Raw genomic sequence first — 7,275 nt, forward strand, 5'->3', positions numbered from 1 at the left:
CCACATGACTGGTTTCATAGGCAGCCCTGCCTTTGATAGGATAGGTGATGTTGGTGACCGGACTCAAGTAGGTGGTGGTGGGAGGATGGGACAGGTCTTTCATCTAGGTCTATTACAGGGGTATGAGCCATGAAGTAAAGGATTTGGAGCAGGGGTTGTGTAAGGATGGACGAGTACACTGCACAGGTTCAGTGGATGGCAGAATACCACTGTGGGAGGGGTGGGAAGGATAGTGGGCAGGGCATTTCTCATTTCAGGGCACTGCGAGACTAATCAAAACCCTGGCAGAGAATGTAATTCATTTGTTCCAGTCCTGGGTGGTGCTGAGTTACGAGGGGAATGCTCCTCTACGGCCGGACGGTGGGATTTTGGGAGGTGGTGGGAGGCTGGAAAGATAAGGCACGGGAGATTTGTTTTTGTACAAAGTTGGGAGGATAATTATCATCAGTGAAGGCTTCAGTGAGACCCTCAGTATATTTTGAGAGGGACTGCTCGTCACTGCAGATGTCATGACTGTGGGTGGCTAGGCTGTACGGAAGGGACTCCTTGTGGTGTAGCCATCTTCGAGGTGGAGGTCAACATATATGAAGGCAGCTTGTTGGGTTGAGTAGGACCAGGTGAAGCAAATGGGGGAGAAGTTGCTGAGGTTCTGGAGGAATGTGGATAGGGTCTCCTCACCTTTGATCCAGATAGCAAAGATGTCATCAATGAATCTGAACCAGGTGAGGGGTTTAGGATTCTGGGTTTTTAGGAAGGTTTCAACCTTATAATCTTACCTGCGGACAAATGCTTCACCACTGTTGTCTTGAACTGCAACAAAAACCGTGGCTGCTCCAGAGGAGACAGGGTGCAGAGAGGAGAAAAGGGCCATATGTGAGGAAAATACCATTACGGAGAATTTGGACAATGCACTGATTGCTTAAGAGGACCAGCTATGCTCCCAGCAATGACGGACTTTGGGACAAGCTGCTAGATGGTGTCTTCCAGTTCTTTGAGAGTCTACAACAACTTATAATCATGTGTTAATGCAAATCTGAATACATCGGCAATCTCAGGTAAATGAGGCACAACCAATGACACAATAATTACAGCAAATAAACAATTTCACAACGAACCTCTGAATTAACAACTTTTAAACACTTTACATGATTTCAACAAATGACATCTCAGATGATAGCATTGCACAATAGCTATCATCCCAGAAAGCCACATCTATATTGATACACTCCTGGAAATTGAAATAAGAACACCGTGAATTCATTGTCCCAGGAAGGGGAAACTTTATTGACACATTCCTGGGGTCAGATACATCACATGATCACACTGACAGAACCACAGGCACATAGACACAGGCAACAGAGCATGCACAATGTCGGCACTAGTACAGTGTATATCCACCTTTCGCAGCAATGCAGGCTGCTATTCTCCCATGGAGACGATCGTAGAGATGCTGGATGTAGTCCTGTGGAACGGCTTGCCATGCCATTTCCACCTGGCGCCTCAGTTGGACCAGCGTTCGTGCTGGACGTGCAGACCGCGTGAGACGACGCTTCATCCAGTCCCAAACATGCTCAATGGGGGACAGATCCGGAGATCTTGCTGGCCAGGGTAGTTGACTTACACATTCTAGAGCACGGTGGGTGGCACGGGATACATGCGGACGTGCATTGTCCTGTTGGAACAGCAAGTTCCCTTGCCGGTCTAGGAATGGTAGAACGATGGGTTCGATGACGGTTTGGATGTACCGTGCACTATTCAGTGTCCCCTCGACGATCACCAGTGGTGTACGGCCAGTGTAGGAGATCGCTCCCCACACCATGATGCCAGGTGTTGGCCCTGTGTGCCTCGGTCGTATGCAGTCCTGATTGTGGCGCTCACCTGCACGGCGCCAAACACGCATACGACCATCATTGGCACCAAGGCAGAAGCGACTCTCATCGCTGAAGACGACACGTCTCCATTCGTCCCTCCATTCACGCCTGTCGCGACACCACTGGAGGCGGGCTGCACGATGTTGGGGCGTGAGCGGAAGACGGCCTAACGGTGTGCGGGACCGTAGCCCAGCTTCATGGAGACGGTTGCGAATGGTCCTCGCCGATACCCCAGGAGCAACAGTGTCCCTAATTTGCTGGGAAGTGGCGGTGCGGTCCCCTACGGCACTGCGTAGGATCCTACGGTCTTGGCGTGCATCCGTGCGTCGCTGCGGTCCGGTCCCAGGTCGACGGGCACGTGCACCTTCCGCCGACCACTGGCGACAACATCGATGTACTGTGGAGACCTCACGCCCCACGTGTTGAGCAATTCGGCGGTACGTCCACCCGGCCTCCCGCATGCCCACTATACGCCCTCGCTCAAAGTCCGTCAGCTGCACATACGGTTCACGTCCACGCTGTCGCGGCATGCTACCAGTGTTAAAGACTGCGATGGAGCTCCGTATGCCACGGCAAACTGGCTGACACTGACGGCGGCGGTGCACAAATGCTGCGCAGCTAGCACCATTCGACGGCCAACATCGCGGTTCCAGGTGTGTCCGCTGTGCCGTGCGTGTGATCATTTCTTGTACAGCCCTCTCGCAGTGTCCGGAGCAAGTATGGTGGGTCTGACACACCGGTGTCAATGTGTTCTTTTTTCCATTTCCAGGAGTGTATTATACACTGACTTGTGATATCTTTTATCTCTTTTTATTAAGCAAATGTCTGTCAAACCACCATATGCTCCACAATTACACTGCAAATAACATTGCATCAGTACCTCATATTTTGTCATACTTGTGTTTTTATTTAGTTAACAGTTTACTGTTTTGCTAATAACTTTATTTAAATGTTGATCAGAAGTGCAATTAAAAAACTATGCTAATTTAAAAGTAGTCAATCACATGTGTTAGTGGACACCACTATTGAAAAGAGAACCAAGATGCTTCTGTCAAGAAGGCACACACAATTGTTTCAACAAAATTTGATGACAATAAGCTGTCATGTATCATGAGCACAGTTGCACAAGAATGCTGGCTTATTTACTTATGAACTAACTATTACTTATATTTATTGTAAATGATCTGCATGTAACCAAATGTTTATGATATTTCTTTATTTAAATATTGTTATAATAGTTAAGAAATGCTCAAGTAGAATCAAATGGTGTCTACCAAATGTAAAACGATGTGCTTTTGGTAGGGATAGCCTTAAGCCAATAGAAAACAAGACAGCAGCAGAACACTACAGGAGTCAATTAGGGACTGGGACTTTAGAAACGAAGAGCTAAAGGGAGCAATTCTGGACACTTTGTATTGAGTGCTGGAAGAAAGCAGATGCACCTATGGTAAAATGCTTCAGTCATATAGGTGTCTGACTCTAGGCAGTGAACGCCTGCTGCAATACTCTAACTTTTGGCAGGACTCTAACTCACAAGAGATTTGAATGTGCTCCAGAGTAGGACTCTAATTATTTCCAATTGATTTACAGAACTGAGAATAGACAGAGTATGAGTTACTATTCTTTGTATGGCATGTGTTAATTTGTAGATCACCCATTTTGAAATCTGAACTGTTTTGAGCTAATGAATATTTCATGTATTGTGATCAAGAAATTGACTTAGTTTTTGTGCGTCTCTGATAATGATTTAGTTTGGGGATTTTGTTGCCATTCTTGTAATGCTCTCCATGTAACTTCACTGCATTTGATAAGGATATTTTCTACCTGTATTTTAACTGAATGTTGTAGCACCACTTCCTGTTTATTTGAGACATCCTTTCTTGAATAAACATTATTCAGCATAATTCTCTGTTGTCTACATCAATTACAGATGTTAGAATAAAACCTTTGCTATTAAATTATTCATTTATCTTTTATTTTGTATTTGTGTGTATTTTACTAATTTGCAATTCTGGCCAATGCCTAAACTAGTTGACTCCAGGATCACAGCCACAGGTTATTTATTATTTGCAGTGAATTAGCTGTGTGGCGTGAAAGAAGAACTGTGCAGCTCAACCCTGTGACTACATTAAGACATTATTTTTAAACAGAGCCATGCATAGCCTAAGTAAGGCCCAGGTAAAGACAAAACTGGTTCGCTCATATGGGATGCTGTTTAGAAGAGCAAGTACAGCAGCAGTAACTGTTAGGTCCCTTAACACCTTTTAGCCAAAACTGTTTGAATTGTCTCATTATTAGCAGATAAGAAAGAGTCTCTGCCCCAGATATTGCATACACCAAAGCAGTTTACACAAACTTGAAAGGATAAATACTTCTTTTTCATATTTTTCATGTTGTCTGCTCCTTGAAATATGGAGGTACATTACCCAGGTTCTCATACTACAAGCATCTTGAAGGACTTGGCACACATGTGCTACTTTACTTAAATAATTCTACCTTATCTTATTCTGTATCAACACTTTTTTTTCTAAATTTCCCTTTCCCATTTAATGTGTAACTGTACAGTGCTCTTACAGATAAATTAATTGAATGCAGTTGCTTTTGGTGCTACAACCAACCAATCTTGGTAAGATATTGCACTTCCAGTTCCAAAATAGTGGCCCAGAGGCACTGCACTGTTTTGTCCAGAAAGGTACTATCAAACAGTATTACCAATTGTTTTAGAGTTCTAACCATTTCTTCTGTTATTTTATGAACAAAGGAAGGGAAGTTAGAGTTCAATATCTTGTTCACCAGTGGGGATTTAAATCCTACTCATCTTGAATACATGTCCACTGTCTGTGAACTCTTGGTAATGAGAAACATATCTTGTAAAACTAAATATGCACACTTATGTTCATTTGAATTTTCACAAAAATACGAATGTGCTCACTCTATAGAGTGCGAAAATTCATTAACATTTCACTCAAATATCCCTTTGTTTGAGAGGAACCCATTTTGACATTTTGTGCTGTCAGTGAAATGACAGCCCATCAAATTACAGACCCATATTCCTGGGTAATGCCTAATTCAAGAGGAGTGTTGTAGGTTATTCATAGTCTGAATACCAAAGAATGTACCAAACATAATATGTATGTGCCTTCTGACTACCATGAAAAGAATGGGATAGTGGGATAATCTTTTGTGATCAGATACCAAAGGAAAAATACACATGCTTTGCAATGTGCAGCATAAATGCAGTATGCACAGACCTCTCAGTAATTTAACAATAAAATAATAATAATAATAATATACAACTTCTAGAAATAATGCAGATTCAGGACACTTTAGAGAATATTCTTCTGAAAATGTTAGATTACAAATTATAAACTCATGAGTTGTGTTTAATGATGAATTTTAACAGTACAAGGAAAAGATACATTGCTACTCACCTTGAAGATGACATGAGTTGCAGAAAGGCACATTGTTCATTGCACCTGTTTGCAACTCAAATGCCATCTTTATGGTGAATAGCAGTCTATCTTTTCCCTAGGTTATTGATATTCCACCCAGGAGTTTCAATTGTTTAACAATGAAGGTTCGCAGGAGAGCTTCTGTAAAGTTTGGAAGGTAGGAGACAAGATACTGGCAGAAGTAAAGCTGTGAGGACCGGGCGTGAGTCGTGCTTTGGTAGCTCAGATGGTAGAGCACTTGCCCGTGAAAGGCAAAGGTCTCGAGTTCGAGTCTCGGTCGGGCACACAGTTTTAATCTGCCAGGAAGTTTCATATCAGCGCACACTCCGCTGCAGAGTGAAAATCTCATTCTGGAAACATCCCCCAGGCTGTGGCTAAGCCATGTCTCCGCAGTATCCTTTCTTTCAGGAGTGCTAGTTCTGCAAGGTTCGCAGGAGAGCTTCTGTAAAGTTTGGAAGGTACGAGACGAGATACTGGCAGAAGTAAAGCTGTGAGGACCGGGCGTGAGTCATGCTTCGGTAGCTCAGATGGTAGAGCACTTGTCCAGGTTTCACATGAAATCCCTAATGATACCTGTGACACGGGCCCTAGCATTACTGTGCATGATAAGGAATTCAGGGCTACCAATATATGAAGCAGTTGCCACTTGGTCCAACAGGATGTACTGCATGGCAGTAAGGTGATGGTGGAAAATGATAATATATATTCGGCTGTAACATAGTGCCTCCCCACATCATCACAGAACCCTGGACAAATCTGTTGATTTCCTAGACAACATTTGGCAGGTACTGTTCACCATGGCACCTCCAAACATAAATATGGCCATCACCTTTTGCCAGAGCAAATCTGGACTCTATGAATAACACATTTCACCTGTGATGAAGTTGCCAGATGACAGGGGAACAGAAGAACTGAAGGTGAGTTGTGAGATGTTTTCATATCAAGTGGAGTATTCATACAGGTTGTCTGGGTCATACGGTCATTTCTCTTTATCTGCTCCTCTGCTCCTTACAGTCTGGTCACACACAACAGCTGTAGTGGCCTTTCTGAGATTGTCTTGCAGTGCTCTGGCAGTAGCCATACAATGCGACAATGCAGAGATGGGCAGATTTCTGTCTTCACATGGCATTATAAATCATTAGCGACATTGTCCAACTTGTCTCCCTGCCATGAGTACACAACCTATGGATGACTCAAAAAGAGACATTGGCATCTGCAGCAACATGACAAAGTCCATCTTCATTGGATCAAACAGACTGACCTTGAAACTTGCATTGCATAAAGATTTCAGATTGCATGTGCCTGATTGAATAACACACCCACACGTGACAACAGCCGTCCGTATACCTTTCTAGAGAACACTGGGATACCATTACTCACTGCCTTCTGCAGGGTCACCTGATACTGTGATGCATAACACAGCCAATAGAAATGGCAAACGACTTTAGTTGCCATTTACATTGAAAGTAGAAATCTCAAGCTAAGCAATGAGAGCACAGGTACCATCTGTATCAAAACAGATTTAACATTTAGGATGTTGATACATGTGTTCCCCTTATTCTTTTGAGCTGTGTTTAATCGTAAGTACACCCAATTTTGGAAACAGGTTTTGACATGATTCTACAAATAATTCCAACAGCAATTTTTCTGCAGTGTTACTACTGTACTTAGGTTAGTTTGTGTTGTTGCACCCCATGTTTCTATCATGTAGTTTAAAGTTTGTGAGAATAATGAATGATAAGCAGATTTTAGCAGATACATATCCTTACAATACTTGGTAATCATATGAAGCTGTTTTAGACAGCATACAGGCTACGAAAGGCAGTGCTGGCTGGCCTGTTTGGACTCTAATATAACTGAAACAGATCTCATCCAAAAATGGCTACTTACCCTGAAAAGCACAAATTAACTAAATATACAAAACTATTCCCTATATTTTATTGTCTTCAGTA

The sequence above is a fragment of the Schistocerca nitens genome, chromosome 1, assembly GCF_023898315.1.
Source record: "Schistocerca nitens isolate TAMUIC-IGC-003100 chromosome 1, iqSchNite1.1, whole genome shotgun sequence".
Classification (NCBI taxonomy): Eukaryota; Metazoa; Arthropoda; class Insecta; order Orthoptera; family Acrididae; genus Schistocerca; species Schistocerca nitens.